The 17,020-nt window shown below is 41.7% G+C and overlaps 1 protein-coding gene and 1 pseudogene across 5 annotated transcripts in view; both read right to left on the bottom strand.

Moving 5' to 3' along the window:
- Nucleotides 1-17,020, bottom strand: part of LOC138746517 (mesothelin-like protein) — an 82,846-nt gene that overhangs the window by 57,611 nt on the left and 8,215 nt on the right. For 4 of the 5 annotated variants that reach the window (XM_069904747.1, XM_069904749.1, XM_069904745.1 and 1 more), the window contains exon 2: nucleotides 10,781-10,855. The exons of the other annotated variant lie outside the window; for it this stretch is intronic. The gene's annotated coding sequence lies outside the window, so the exon portion shown is untranslated. The remainder of the gene's footprint in view (nucleotides 1-10,780; nucleotides 10,856-17,020) is intronic. 5 annotated transcript variants of the gene reach the window in all.
- LOC138746588 (heterogeneous nuclear ribonucleoprotein H3 pseudogene) lies at nucleotides 13,703-14,686 on the bottom strand (annotated as a pseudogene).

Below are 17,020 nucleotides of genomic sequence, written 5' to 3'. Positions count from 1 at the left end.
GAACAACTCCAATGGAGGACCTCCAAGCTTCATCTGCAGAGCTCGTGTACGGCGCACCGGTGGTGGTTCCAGGGGAGTTCGTCCCCTACCATTCCAACTCCAGCGATGATCCTAAGAAACTGTTGAGCAGGCTAAGGGAAATTGACCCTATATCACCATCGTTACATGGAGAACACTCTTCTTTTGTGCCCAAAGACTTCAAAAACTGTGAATATGTCTTCATCTGAAGGGGAACACTTGGTCAACCTTTACAGAAGGACTTTATAGGTCAACCTGTATTTTCGATATTGGAGGGAAGCCACAGTCTTTCACTATTGACAGACTTAAACCAGCTCATGTGGACAAGTCTTTCCCACTGCAGTAGCCAACAGTCTGTCACAGACAGACTTTCTGCCGATTCTGGAGGGGGGATGGGGCATGTAGCAGCACTACGGTAGCACTACAGCTCCAAGTAGGCATTGTACTGGCCATGTGACATCAGTGCGTGATGACATCAGTGCATGTCGAGCGCATGATTCTGGCTTTTAAAAGGTTACGTGGGTAATGAAGAGTAAATCTCTTTGATTCACTCTAGAAATGCTTTGTGTGGTAATTTCATTGTGTCAGTAGACACACCCCCTTGATCTGCTGTTGTGTATTAAACAACATGGTATAACAGCCAGTTATATCAGCCAGTGGGCTGATAACGCCTCAAACCGTGCATCTTGGCGCCTCACAGTTTGGCGGGCAGCAGCCTCCTTTGAAGAAGACCGCAGAGCCCACCTCACTGACAAAAGGCAAAGGAGGAAAAACCCAACACCCAACCCCAACCAACCAATTTTCCCTTGCAACCGCTGCAATCGTGTCTGCCTGTCCCGCATCGGACTGGTCAGCCACAAACGAGCCTGCAGCTGACGTGGACTTTTTACCCCCTCCATAAATCTTCGCCCGCGAAGCCAAGCCAAAGAAAGATAACATATTTCCACTGGAGCTGATCAAGGAGACTCTTGGCTTTTTTAAATGAACAAGGCAGGAATAAGTTACAGATTTTCTGCTTCACTTCCATTTATCCTGCAGATATTAAAGCTGGTAGGAACTATAAAAGGACATTACTAAAGTTAAAAAACAAATGAATAATTCACCTTTCTCTTTGGCCAATTAATGTAAGAAATGAAGATTGAATGTATTAGCTGCAAATCAACAATTTTATGACTTATTATACTTACAGTACAGGCCCTTCAGCCCTCGATGAGATGCCTACCTATACAAACCTATTCAACAAACTAAATCTTCCCTACCTCACACCTATAACCCTCTATTTTTCTTGTATCCATGTGCCTATCTTGGAGTCTTTTAAATGTCCCTATTGTACCAGCCTCCACCATTGCCCCTGGCAATGCATTCCAGGCACCCACTGCTCTTCTGTGTGAAAAAAAATGTATCTCTGACATCTCCCCAAAACTTTCCTCCCTTCACCTTGTACAGATGTCCTCGTGTAAAAGGTGCTGGCTCCCCATCTTATCCATGCCTTTTATAATCTTGTAAACCAATATTAAGTCACCACTCATCGATCTTTGCTCCAAAATGAAAAGCCCTAGCTTAATTAATCTTGCCTCAAAACACACATTCTCAGGAGTCACGTGATGGAGTAGTGGCTGGTCGGGGAACTCCAGCCCGCTCCAGAAAAGTAAAAAAAGATAGAGAAAAACCAAAGGCACAAACATAAAAACCAAAACAAAGTGAAAGTAAAAGTGTGGAGAAAATGGCAGCGAAGAAAGAAAAGCCAAAAACAACGGGGAAAAAAGAAGGAAAGACGTCGGAAGAAGAAGGTGAAGGCCTTACCTGTACGAGGAGGCCCACTGTGGAAAGAGAAGCCCGCTCCCTGAGGTCAGTCGAAGCCCCGAACTCGGAACTACAAAAATGGCTCACGGAGCCAAACAAAAGTGCGCAACCGCGCATGCTCGAGGATTCGCGCATGCGCGATGCGCAAGACAAAAATAACACTGACGGGAGGGGGGACCAGCTGAGGAGTCGATCTCCACAGCTGAAACAGACAACTACAACACAACAGCAAGAGGAAAACATAGAAAATAACGAGCAAGAAAGAGAGTAAAAATAAGAAATCAAAGAAACAACAGATGACCAACCCAGAGGAAGAACACCAACACCAAGACCAACACCAACAATAAGAAGACCAAAAATACCCAACAAAATAAAACAAACAACCCAACAAGAAAACCAGAAGAGACAGAGGTAAAGGACACAGATCCTGGAGTGGACTCAGAAGAAGAGGAAGAACACAGAGAAATGGAAGATGAAGGGAAGGGCAAGTACATGGATATATATTTTTTTAAAGAATATATGGAAACAGTTGGTTGTTTTTCCAGACTCTTTTGTGTAGTCTTCCAAAGGCGCTATTTGCCTTGGCGAGTCTGTTGTCTATCTCATTGTCGATCCTTGCATCTGATGAAATGATGCAGCCGAGATAGGTAAACTGGTTGACCGTTTTGAGTTTTGTGTGCCCGATGGAGATGTGGGGGGGCTGGTAGTCATGGTGGGGAGCTGGCTGATGGAGGACCTCAGTTTTCTTCAGGCTGACTTCCAGGCCAAACATTTTGGCAGTTTCCGCAAAGCAGGACATCAAGCGCTGAAGAGCTGGCTCTGAATGGGCAACTAAAGTGGCATCGTCTGCAAAGAGTAGTTCACGGACAAGTTTCTCTTGTGTCTTGGTGTGAGCTTGCAGGCGCCTCAGATTGAAGAGACTGCCATCCGTGCGGTACCGGATGTAAACAGCGTCTTCATTGTTGGGGTCTTTCATGGCTTGGTTCAGCATCATGCTGAAGAAGATTGAAAAGAGGGTTGGTGCGAGAACACAGCCTTGCTTCACGCCATTGTTAATGGAGAAGGGTTCAGAGAGCTCATTGCTGTATCTGACCCGACCTTGTTGGTTTTCATGCAGTTGGATAATCATGTTGAGGAACTTTGGGGGACATCCGATGCGCTCTAGTATTTGCCAAAGCCCTTTCCTGCTCACGGTGTCGAAGGCTTTGGTGAGGTCAACAAAGGTGATGTAGAGTCCTTTGTTTTGTTCGTGCAGTCTGGAAAAACAACCAACTGAAAAACCTCACAAAGATAAGCGTATACAGAGCCGTTGTCATACCCACACTCCTGTTCGGCTCCGAATCATGGGTCCTCTACCGGCACCACCTACGGCTCCTAGAACGCTTCCACCGGCGTTGTCTCCGCTCCATCCTCAACATCCATTGGAGCGCTTACATCCCTAACGTCGAAGTACTCGAGATGGCAGAGGTCGACAGCATCGAGTCCACGCTGTTGAAGATCCAGCTGCGCTGGATGGGTCACGTCTCCAGAATGGAGGACCATTGCCTTCCCAAGATCGTGTTATATGGCGAGCTCTCCATTGGCCACCGTGACAGAGGTGCACCAAAGAAAAGGTACAAGGACTGCCTAAAGAAATCTCTTGGTGCCTGCCACATTGACTACCGCCAGTGGGCTGATAACGCTTCAAACTGTGCATCTTGGCGCCTCACAGTTTGGCGGGCAGCAACCTCCTTTGAAGAAGACCGCAGAGCCCACCTCACTGAAAAAAGGCAAAGGAGGAAAAACCCAACACCCAACCCCAACCAACCAATTTTCCCCTGCAACCGCTGCAATCGTGTCTGCCTGTCCCGCATCGGACTTGTCAGCCACAAACGAGCCTGCAGCTGACGTGGACTTTTTACCCCCTCCATAAATCTTCGTCCACGAAGCCAAGCCAAAGAAAAAAATATGGAAACAGTAAAAGAATGGCAGTCACAAGAATTCAGTGAAATAAAAAGTGCAGAAGAAAAAGTGAATAGATTAGAGATGATCATGTCAGATATAGGAAAAAGAGTAGACAAGGTGGAAGAACTTGAAACAGCCATAGAAATGGAAGTAGATGACTTAAAAAAGAAATTAGAAGAATCTGATAAAAAAGTTAAAGAGACACAAGAGCTGTTAGCTCAGAAGATAGATATAATGGAAAATTATAACAGAAGAAAAAATATAAAGATGTGGGCCTTAAGGAAGATGAAGAAGGCAAAAATATGAAAGAATTTATAAAAGAATGGATCCCCAGGGTCCTAGGAAGACCAGAATTACAGGAAGAAATGGAAATAGAAAGGGCACACAGAACATTAGCCCCTAAACCACAACCACAACAAAAACCAAGATCCATTCTAGTAAAATTCCTAAGATATACAACAAGAGAAAATATATTGGAGAAGGCAATGAAGAAAATAAGAGAAGACCAAAAACCACTGGAATACAAGGGTCAAAAATTTTTTTCTATCCAGATATAAGTTTTGAACTTCTGAAGAAGAGGAAGGAGTTTAATGCAGCAAAAATGACCCTATGGAAAAAAGGTTATAAATTTATGTTAAAATACCCAGCAGTACTTAAAATAGTTATTCTGGGGCAGCAAAACAGACTATTCTCGGATCCGGAAGAAGCACGAAAATTTGCAGAACAACTACAAACCAGACAGAAAGATGAAGAGATGTAACAAGAACAAAAATGACAACAAACTATATGTATGTGTGTATGTAGGTAGAGAAGAGATATATGTATATGTGTGTATGTACATATATATAAAAAATAGAGTATAGGTTAAGAACTAAGAAGGGAAAGAAAGGGAAGAAAGGAAGTAAGGAGGGAATTAAGAGAGTGACCTTTGTTACATATGAAGATTAAAATCTTTTCTGGGGGGGCTGGGTGGGGAAGAATTATAGTCATTGCGAAATCAGTTGACGTTTGCGAGTGAATTCGCAAATCCAAATGGAGAGGGGAGATGTGGTTACCTTACAAGGGACAAAGGGCAACTCAGGAAGGGGAGGGGCTATTGGGGTTAAAGGAATTTTAGATATGAGAATAGTGGAAATATTTTATGTTTTAGAAATGTTGTCTTATAATGTGTTCAAAAAAAGAAAGCAGAAATGGATAAGAAGGGAAGTTGGTGATGAGGAAACGGAAAGGAAAGATAAACAAAGTATGAAATGGCTATGTTGAACTATATGACTTTAAATATTAATGGAACACATAACCAAATCAAAAGGAAGAAACTGTTAAATTTACTGAAAAAAGAAAAAATTGATATAGCATTCGTACAAGAAACACATCTAACTGAAGTGGAACACAAGAAATTAAAGAGAGATTGGATAGGACATGTAACAGCAGCATCATACAATTCAAAAGCCAGAGGAGTAGCTATATTAATCAATAAAAATGTACCAATCAAAATAGAAGAGGAACTAATAGATCCAGCAGGGAGATATGTAATGATAAAATGTCAGATATATTCAGAATTTTGGAATTTACTCAATGTATATTCACCTAATGATATGCAAGATATCTTTTTGAAGATAGCAGACACGCAAGGGAACATACTAATAGGAGGGGATTTTAACCTTAATTTGGATGCAAACATGGATAAAACTGGAAAAAAAAACTAACAGAAAGAACAAAGTAACCAAATTTGTAATTAAATCGATTCAAGAAATGCAACTTTTGGATATATGGAGGAAACAACACCCAAAGGAAAAGGAATATTCATATTATTCAGGCAGACATAAAACATATTCAAGGATAGACCTATTCCTGTTATCAGCCCACATTCAAGGGAGAGTTAGGAAAACGGAATATAAAACTAGACTATTATCGGACCACTCACCCCTATTATTGGCAATAGAGCTAGAGGACATCCCACCAAGAATGTATAGATGGAGATTAAACTCCATGCTACTTAAAAGACAGGATTTTAGAGAATTCATTGAACGACAAATTAAAATGTACTTTGAAATAAATACAGAATCAGTGAAAGATAAGTTTATACTATGGAACGCAATGAAAGCGTTCATCAGAGGGCAAATAATAAGTTATGTAACTAAGATGAAGAAGGACTACAATCGGGAAACAGAACAGTTGGAAAGGGAAATAACAAATATAGAAAAAGAATTAGCAATAAAGGAAGATACAACTAAAAGAAGAGAATTGGCAGATAAAAAAATAAAATATGAAACACTACAAACATATAAGGTGGAGAAGAACATAATGAAGACAAAACAGAAATATTATGAACTAGGAGAAATTCTAGCGTGGCAGCTTAAGACAGAACAAACTAAAAGAATGGTATTGCCATTAAGGAAAAAGGACAAGCAAATTACATATAATTCAACGGAGATCAATGAAAACTTCAGGGAATTCTACGAGTAACTATATCAAACTGAAAACGAAGGGAAAGAAGACAAAATAGATGAATTTCTAACTAAAATTGAACTACCGAAATTACATACAGAGGACCAAAATAAATTAGTAAAACCATTTGAAATAGAAGAATTACAGGAGATAATAAAAAAACTACCGAACAATAAAACACTAGGAGAGGATGGATTCCCAATAGAATTCTATAAAACATTTAAAGACTTATTAATTCCTCCCCTTCTGGAAGTAATCAACCAGATTGATAAAACACAAAGCATACCAGATTCATGCAAAACAGCAATAATTACAGTAATACCAAAGACAGGGAAAGACCCACTTGCACCAGCATCATATAGGCCAATAACTTTACTTAACACAGATTATAAGATAATAGCTAAACTATTAGCAAACAGATTAGCTGACTATGTACCAAAAATAGTAAATCTAGACCAATCTGGATTTATTAAAAAAAGACAAACAACGGACAATATCTGTAAGTTCATTAACTTAATTCATGCAGTAGAAGGAAATAAAACTCCAACAGTAGCGGTTGCTTTAGACGCAGAGAAGGCCTTTGACAAAGTAGAATGGAATTATTTATTCAAAGTACTACAAAAATTCAGCTTACCAGAGAAATATATTAATTGGATTAAAGCATTATATAAGGGGCCATGGGCGAAAGTGACAGTAAATGGATATATATCAAAACAATTTAACTTAAGCAGATCAACAAGGCAGGGATGTCCACTATCTCCCTCACTGTTTGCGTTAGCTATAGAACCACTAGCAGAACTAAAATAAAAGGGATAAAAATAAAAGAGAAGGAATATAAAATCAGTCTATTTGCAGATGACGTTATAATATACTTAACAGAACCAGAAATATCAATAAAAGAATTACATAGGAAATTGAAGGAATATGGAGAAGTGTCGGGGTACAAGATCAACGCAAATAAAAGTGAAGCAATGCCAATGAATAATGCGGATATCACAAAGTTTAAGAAAGAATCGCCATTTAGATGGCAAACACAAGCAATGCGATACCTAGGTATACAAATAAATAAAAACTTCGGCCATCTATATAAACTCAATTCAATCCATTAATGAAAAAATTACAAGACGACTTAGAGCATTGGAAAGACTTACCACTAACACTGATAGGAAGGATAAACTGTATTAAAATGAACATTTTCCCAAGGATACAATACCTATTTCAGTCATTACCAATACGCCTAACAGAGAAATTCTTCAAGGAGTTAAAGAAAATAATAAGGAAATTTTTATGGAAAGGGGGGAAACCGAGGATAGCACTAGATAAATTAACAGAATGGTACAAACAAGGAGGCTTACAACTACCAAACTTTAAAAATTATTATAGAGCTGCACAATTAAGATACCTATCAGATTTTTATCAAACAAGGGAAAAACCAGATTGGACCACATTAGAACTAGATAAAATAGGGGAGAAGATACCTGAACATATACTATATAAATGGGATGAAAAATTGGTACAATGTAGGAATTCACCGGTATTGCACCATCTGCTCAAAATTTGGAAGAAGATTCATGTAGAAAGGAATAAAACAAATTACCAACTACCAAAACTAATATTGACGCAAAATCAGCTAATCCCTTTTACAATAGATAACCTTTCCTTTAGAGAATGGGAGATAAAAGGGATCAAAAGAATAGAAAATAGTTTTTCAGGAAATAAATTATCATCCTTTGAACAAATGAAGTACAAATATGGAATAACTCATGGTACAATGTTTGCATATCATCAACTGAAAACCTACTTAAAGGACAAATTGGGAAGCAGACTGAGATTCCAGAAGGAAGCAGCTTTGAATATGTGATTACAGACACAATGATAATCAAAAAATTTGTAACAAACATGTACATCAAACTGCAAGAAAAGGAGAACGAGGAAACAAATGGTAAAACTAAACAAAAATGGGAACAAGATCTAAACATAAAGATAAAGAATGAAACATGGGAGAAGCTATGCTCCGGAACTATGAGAAATACAATAAACATGAGGTTACGCATGATACAAGATAACTGGATACACAGGCTATACATTACACCTCAAAAGTTAAATAAATGGGACCCAACAGTATCAGAATGATGTTTTCGCTGTAAAAAGGAAACGGGAACAACAATTCATGCAATTTGGACATGTGAGAAAGTGAAAAAATTTTGGGAAGATCTAAACCAGATATTAAATAAAATCACAAAAAGCAATATACCAAAAAACCCAGAGATCTTCCTCCTAAGTAATATAAGAAACAAAGAATTTGGACTCGATTTGGATGGAGCACAAAAAAGATTTGTTATGATAGCCCTAGCTGTAGCAAAAAAATGTATTATGTCAACCTGGAAATTAGAAGATAACTTGAGAATACAACAATGGTATATAGAAATGAATAAATGTATTCCATTAGAAAAAATAACATATAATTTAAGAAATAATATTACAATATTCGAACAAATATGGGAGCCATACATGAAACACAATAGAGAAATCCTACCATGGACTTCCACCACCTAAAATGACAGAAGGAGAAGATAATGAAAAGAACTGACTCAGTAAAATTTCTTGTTTATTTTTATTAAGTGACAACATTGTTTAACGGGTTTAATGTATTTTATAGTTTGAACTTTAAATAAATGGGAAAGGGAGTGAGGGAGGGAGGGAAGGGAGGGGGGAAAAAGGGGAGAAAACGACACTGTATATATTTAAGAAGAAAAATGTCTGTATGTATCTTGGTCAATATGGTTTATCTTCTTCTTTGGCTTGGCTTCGCGGACGAAGATTTATGGAGGGGGTAAAAAGTCCACGTCAGCTGCAGGCTCGTTTGTGGCTGACCAGTCCGATGCGGGACAGGCAGACACGATTGCAGCGGTTGCAAGGGAAAATTGGTTGGTTGGGGTTGGGTGTTGGGTTTTTCCTCCTTTGCCTTTTGTCAGTGAGGTGGGCTCTGCGGTCTTCTTCAAAGGAGGCTGCTGCCCGCCAAACTGTGAGGCGCCAAGATGCACGGTTTGAGGCGTTATCAGCCCACTGGCGGTGGTCAATGTGGCAGGCACCAAGAGATTTCTTTAGGCAGTCCTTGTACCTTTTCTTTGGTGCACCTCTGTCACGGTGGCCAGTGGAGAGCTCGCCATATAATACGATCTTGGGAAGGCGAGTGTGAAAAAAAAATAAAAAAAACACACATTCTCCAATCCAGGCAACATCCTGGTAAATCTCCTCTGCACTCTCTCCATAGCTTCCTCTTGCAATGAAGGAAGGATGTAGATCATTCATCAAAATAAATGATCAATTAGAATCAGCAGGTGTTGCTAACTGGCCTATCCATTATCCTCCAGGTAACAAATTTTCCCTACAATATCTTTGCCAGTTAGTTTATAATATTATCATATCCAGCAACCAAATCATCTTTGCTTCCATCCCATTGTGCATCCTCCTGTTTTGTTATTACACACTATTAGGATTTATGATAGAAAATGCAAATAAGACAAAAGCTTCTTCAACTTATTTTGTTTCCAATTATAATTTTAAACAACTACAGAGGAGCCCGGTATATTACATGCAAAACTCACCCAACCACCAAGAATATCGCATGGAACATTGCTGTCAAGAGCAGCATCAATTATCAAGGATCTACACCACCAAGGATATGCTCTGCTGCCATCAGGAAAGAGGTACAGATGCCACAGAATTCGTACCACCAGGTTTAGGAATAGTTGCTATTCCTCAACTTTCAGACCTCTGAATAAAAGGCTCATTCACAGACTCATTTAAGGATTCATAGTTTGCTCATTATTTATTACTGTATATTTATATATCTGCATTTGTGCAGCCAGTTTGTTTCCTGTTCTTTCTTTCTTTGAGTACAGTTTACAGTTACTGGTAATTAGAAATTCTGCTTGGCCCAAAGAAAAACGGAATGTCATCTATGTACTCTGACAATAAATTTGAATTTTGAGTTATAACTTGATTCCATTGAAACTGTTGAAGGACAGTCACAACTGAAAAGCATGTACTGGTTTTGCTGTTATCCCTCTTGCTGGTGAACCTGCCTCTACATTATAATAGACTGACCGTAACAACATGAAGTAACTCCAGATGTCACTGTGATTATGAATATGATATATAGTAGAACCTACACACCTTCTTCATGTCAGGGCAGACATACACATACTGCATTTATATTCTTATTTGGCTCCCTGAAACCATCTCTCAAACACCCAAAGGTTTAGTGCATTGATTTCCCTCATACACTTCAGCTGACAACCACTTTTTAATGGAAGTTCAACAATGACTTAACTGAGGTTCAAAATTCTCAGTAGGTAATCTGACACCTAAGGTCCCACATGAGATGGAGTGCGTACAGTGGTTTCTCAGGAACAAGAAATAAATCTTCAGGGGTGAAGGGTTTGGTCAGTTTGGGTTTCTCAAATCACACAGAACATTAACTATTCTTTAATAATTCCCTGTTGAGACAAATAGCTACAGACCAAAATGTAGACTGTTTCTCTTTCCACTGATGCTGCCTGACCTGATGAAGTTTTTCAGTATTTTCTTTTATTGTTGCAGATTTCAAGTTTCAATCGTTTTTCTTTAATTTTCATCCCTTCAATGAAGATCAGGTAAAGAGAAATTAATCTGAATCAGAATTTATTGTCAAGAACATTCATAAAATTTGTTGTTTTGCAACTGCAAGATAGTGCAAACATTTATGTCAACCAGCTTATAAAATAAATAAAAATGGTGCAAGGAAAAGTCAAAGTGAGGCAGTGTCTGTGGTTCCTTGTTCATTCAGGAACCTGATGGCAAAGGGATTAAAGAAACTATAATAACGCTGATTTGAATAGATCCATCACACCAGTATCAACCTTCAGACTGAATTATTATCGCAGAGGTAATTGCATATCTGCCAATACCAGGATCAAGTATACCACCATGTTGAGCAAAACATGCTGGAGAGTGAGGGGGTGGGGGTGTGGAGGGGATGTCACTGAACTACTGTGGTCAAATCAATACCAGCAGCATAAGTATATAAAGTGTGAGATCCTGCAAACAAGATGAGAAAGATTATGGCCATAGGATGTTTACAGCACAGAAAACAGGCCATTTGGCCCCTCTAGTCTGTGCCAACCATCCTCTCGCTAGTCCTGCTGACGATCCCATTCCATAACTCTCCAGACCTCTCCCATCCATGTACCTATCCAATTTATTCTTAAAACACAAGATCGAGCCCGCATTCACCACATCAGATGGAAGCTCATTCCACTCTCCCACCACTCTCTGAGTGAAGAAATTCCCCCTAATGCTCCCCCTAAACCTTTCCCCTTTCATCTTAAAACTATGACCTCGCATATTTTTCCCCCAATCTAAATGGAAAAGCCTGCTCACATACACTCTGTCTATACCTCTCATAATCTTGTAAACCACAATCAAATCTCCCCTCATTCTTCTTCAAGGAATGAAATCCTAACCTGTTTAATCTTTCCCTGTAACTCAACTCATGAAGAGCCAGCAATATCCTAGTAAATCTTCTCTGCACTCTTTCAATCTTATTGATATCCTTCCTGTAATTAGGCACCCAGAACTGCATACAACTTTCCAAATTTGGCCTCAGCAATGTCTTAAACAACTTCAACATATCATCTCAAATCCTATACTCAAGACTTTGATTTATAAATGCTAAGATGCCAAAACCTTTCTTTATGCCACCTTCAGGGAACAATGTATCTGTATTCCCAGATCTGAGCTTGTAACAGTGCAATGAGTCTATTAATGTTGGCTACTTTTCCAAGGCAGCAGAAGTTACAGATAGTGTCACAGATAGTGGGACAGGTGTGCATGTATGAAGGACTGAGCTATGTTCATAACCTCTGCTGTTTCCTGCGGTCTTGGGTGGAGCAGTTCCTGTATCATGAAATGGTGCAACTTTAGAAGTTGTTAAGGGATACTGGTTACATGCCAAATTTCCGCAGGCTTCTCAGGGAACCTGAAGCTGTTTACTTTCTCAGCACCATGGATGTGGACCATGAAGTGAGATTCTTCTTTCTTCTGGAAATGAATATGTAGCTCTTTAGTCTTTCTGACATTACGTTGAGGTTATTGTCCTGCACCAAGCAATATATCCCTCCATCTATCTTCTGTACTCTGCTTTGTTATTGTTAGATACCTGCCTACAACGGTGGTATGATCCACAAATTTATAGATGGAGTCGGTGCTGTGTTTGGCCAGCAGTCGTGGGTGTACAGGGCAAATAGTGGAAGACTGAGTACTCATCCTTGGGGTGCTGCAGTATTGAGGATGATTGTGGAGGAGGTGCTGTCATCAATCCTCATTGATTGCAAGATAGGAATCGAATTGCAGAAAGGGGTGCTGAGACCAAGGTCATATACTGTAGCTTGGGGATTAGTTTGTTTGAAATTGTTGTATTAAAAGCTGTGCTGCAGTCAATAAATAGTAGTCTGATGTAGGTGTCTTTGTTTTAGCAAAAGTGCATCGAAGACCTTAAAGTATATAATTCTCAAAACAATGGGAGCATTTAAATGGGGATTATGAGGATTAAGATAAACATTTTACACAAAGTGAAAGGATGACACTGCCAAATTTAGATCCTTTGGAGGATGAAGTGCAAAGATGGTAACAAAGAAAAAATGAAATTCATGTGATCAACCAAGAGCTTAATACAGGACACTGGCATCATCAGGGGTGTGCAGGGGGAGCGGACTGCACTGGGTGACACCATCAGAGGGAGTGACACCATCAGAGGGAGTGACATCAAAATGTCTGTCCCATCACTCCCCACCCCATTCAGCACTGCCGCCACTTCCCCTCCACTCAGCACTGCTGCCACTCCCCCTGCTCAGCACCACTGCCACCCCACCAGCTCAGTGCCACCGCTATGCCCCCAACCCTGCTCAATGCCACTGCCACCCCAGACATACAATGAACACACACCTGTTTATTATTTCTATGCTCGGTACACTTGCACATTTGGTACATGGTGGGGGGGGGTTACACCATGAGTTACTGCACCGAGTGACACCAACCCTCGTGAGGCCACTGATACAGCAGAAAGCTTTCAGAGATATACATAGAAAATATTAAAGTGAAATTGAAAGAGAAATCAGGAAAACTAAGAGAGAACATGAAAAATTACTGCAAGCTAAAATTTAAAAAACCCCAGATTATTTGATGAAGAGATCGAATAGCTAAGGGAAGAGTGGGACCTAATAGAAACAAAAAGGTAATCTATTTGTGGAAGCAGACAATGTTGGTGAGATCTTAGAGAAGACTTTTGACATATGTAATGATAGAGTGCTATTGATAATCTTGACCACTAGAGGGAGTCGTAGACAAGTTGCTGCAGCTAGGAGTAGTAATTCAAAATGGATGCTTCCATAAGGTTGTGAGTGAGTACTGTAGCTAATATAGTTGTTATAAAAGAACCCAATTTTATTTACTTCAATAAAAGAAACATCATATGGTACCAGGAGTGGAAGAAAGGGTTAAAGAACAGTTTAATGTAGCGATGCTGCATATGAGCTTTATTCTTAGACATAGCAGTGACTGCATCTTCATGTGTTGCAAATTTGACATCAGCCTCCCCTGGAGCTCAACCAGTACTCCCATTCTCTAGGTGAATATGAGGGGGATTCAGAAGGGAGAAGAAATGAGCAACATCATCCTCCAATGCCCTGAAATGGCAGACCCCACATGTGCACAAAGTGTCCTCACAGATAGCTTGAGCTGGCATCTCCAGCTCAACCATATCCATGGTTACCCATACCTCCGTTGCCTCTCATCACACCAGGCCCATCGTACTCATCACCCCCATAACCATAGTTATCATATCCATTGTAATCATTATACTTGCCATATCCACCACCATAACCACCTCCTTAGCACATTCGATTATATACACACCTCGTTGGGGACCAGCACCAAGATTACCACCTCGTCCCATTGGGCAGTCATATGGGCCTAGTCTCTGTTCCATCAGCCTCTTTGGTGGATCATAGAATGGTCTGACCTCACTTCTGCTGCTTTTAAATATCTCATTATACCTGTGCCCTATTCTTTCATTATGTTTCCCCAATGCTTTTTCTGCTATCTCCTTTGAAGCAAACTGCATGAAAGCCTCCCCTGTGGTTCTCCCCTGGTAGTCCATCGGCAAAGTTATCCTATTTGGCAACTCTGTAAAAAATTGAACAATTTCCTCCTTACTGCAGCCAAATGGAAGCCCTAAGAGTCCGACTGTACTGTCATTGGATATATCAGAATGATTGGAACCACGATGCTTCAGAACCCAGTATGATAATACAGATTCTATCACCAATGTGTATATGTACAGATTGTAGTGTAGCATGACTGTGATTGGTTGAGAGCGTAGCCACGCCCATTGGCAAGTCTTAAAGGGTTGCTCCTGGCCAGACCAGGTCATAATGGACTGGTCAATCTACATGTGATACGCTCCAGTCTTCTAGTTAATAAAAGCCTTGCTTTGGATCAACAAACCTTTGATTCTTTCGATGCGCTCTACAATTTTATTAACTAGAAGACTGGAGCGTATCACATGTTGGCCGACCAGTCCAGAATGACCAGGGTAAAGGGGTATTGTGTGGAGACCCTGAAAGTCCAGGGCATCACGCTCACAGACTTCAAACTATTAGTCCTTCCCCAACTGTGCTCCCCTGCACTGCTGGGACAGGACTTTCAGTGCCAGTTTCAAACTGTTTCCCTGCACTATGGGGGGGCCTCACGCTCCACTCTCTGTCTGTAACCACTCCACTCCAGAAGCCTCCAGTCAGTGGCAGCCCGAGCCACCCGCCCCCCCCCGCACCCAGGGGCCTCACCTGTAGTCTCTCCACCCTCCAAGTTGCTCCGCCAGCGCTCTTCGCAAATTTCACCCCTGGCTGGAAGCCTGTGGCCACCAAAAGCCGGCAATATAGTTATGAACACAGGAAACTTATCTCAAGCGAGGTGCACAGACAGCTGGACGAGGGTATTATCGAACCTAGCTCGAGTCCATGGAGGGCCCAGGTAGTGGTTGTTAAAAACAGGGAGAAGCCGCGGATGGTGGTTGACTACTGCCAGACAATCAATCGCTTCACGCTTCTGGATGCGTTCCCACTTCCACGGATCACGGATGTGGTGAATCAGATCGCCCAATACCGCATATTCTTCACCACTGACTTGCGTTCGGCCTATCACCAGATCCCGATCCGCTGAGAAGACCGACTTTTCACGGCTTTCGAAGCGAATGGGCGGCTGTATCAATTCCTCAGGGTACCCTTTGGGGTCACGAATGACGTCACGTTCTTCCAGTGGGAAATGGACCGGATGGTGGACCAGACGGGCTGACTGCTACTTTCCTGTTTCTGGACAATGTCACCATCTGCGGCCATGACATGGAGGATCATGATGCCAACCTTGAGAAATTTTTTCAGACTGCAATTCGGCTGAATTTGACCTACAATTTCGACAAGTCATTCTTCCGGACCAATCGGCTCACAATTCTAGGTTGCGTGGTGGAGAACAGGATGGTAATGCCAGTCCCTGGCCGCATGCGTTCCCTCATGGACTTGCCCAACCCACCTCCACACCCAGAAGGCACTCAGACACTGCCTGGGCTTTTTCTCTTACTGTGCTCAATGGGTTCCACACTATGCTGACAAGGCACAGCCACTCATCAAGACCACCTCCTTCCCCCGTCAACTGAAGCCAGAGCACCTTTCGACCGCCTCAAATCGGACATCGCCACTGCAAAGCTGTACGCCATTGACGAGTCCATTCTGTTCCAAGTCGAGAGCGATGCATCCGACTTTGCACTGGCAGCCACTCTGAACCAGGCCGGCCAGCCGGTAGCCTTCTTCTCCAGAACCCTCCAGGGTCCTGAGAGCGGTCACTTCTCTGTTGAGAAGGAGGCCCAGACCATAGTCAAAGCAGTACATCGTTGGAGACACTACCTCACTGGCAGGCGCTTTACACTGCTGACCGACCAAACGCGGTCTCCTTTCATGTTTAGCAATACCCAGTGAGGTAAGATCAAGAATGACAAAATCGCCAGGTGGAGAATCGAACTCTCCACCTTTAATTATGACATACTGTATTGGCCTGGTAAACTCAACAACCCGCCAGATGCGCTCTCCAGGGGGACTTGCGCCAACATACAATTGGACAGGCTGCAGAAACTCCACAAGGATCTCTGTCATCCAGGGGTCACTAGGTTCATGCACTTTGTCAAAAGCTTGCAACCTGCCCTACATGGTCGAGGAAATTCGCTCCATGACCCGAGCCTGCCCGGTGTGCACTAAGTGCAAGCCCCACTTCTTCCGTCTGGCGAACACCCACATCATCAAAGCCACCAGCCCCTTTAAGCATCTCAGCGTGGACTTCAAGGGGTCCCTACCATTGACCAACTGTAATACCTACATCCTTACAGCCATCAACGAGTACTCCCATTTCCTGTTTGCTGTGCCCTGCTCAGACATGACCACCTCCTCATTCATAGAGGCCCTGCACAGCATCTTCGCCATCTTTGGGTACCCCAGTTACATCCACAGTGACACAGGGTCCTCATTTATGAGCGCGGAGATGCGGCAGTATCTTCTGGTGCGTGGTATTGCTTCAAGCAGGACCACCAACTATAAGCCATGTGGTAATGGACAGGTCGAAAGAGAGAATGCCACTGTCTGGAAAGCGGTTACACTTGCCCTCCGGTCCAAAGGTCTCCCCACCTCTCGCTGGCAGGACGTGCTCACTAGTGCCCTACACT

This window comes from Narcine bancroftii, chromosome 12 (assembly GCF_036971445.1).
Source record: "Narcine bancroftii isolate sNarBan1 chromosome 12, sNarBan1.hap1, whole genome shotgun sequence".
Lineage (NCBI taxonomy): Eukaryota > Metazoa > Chordata > Chondrichthyes > Torpediniformes > Narcinidae > Narcine > Narcine bancroftii.
This window is presented reverse-complemented; position numbering and strand designations above follow the sequence as displayed.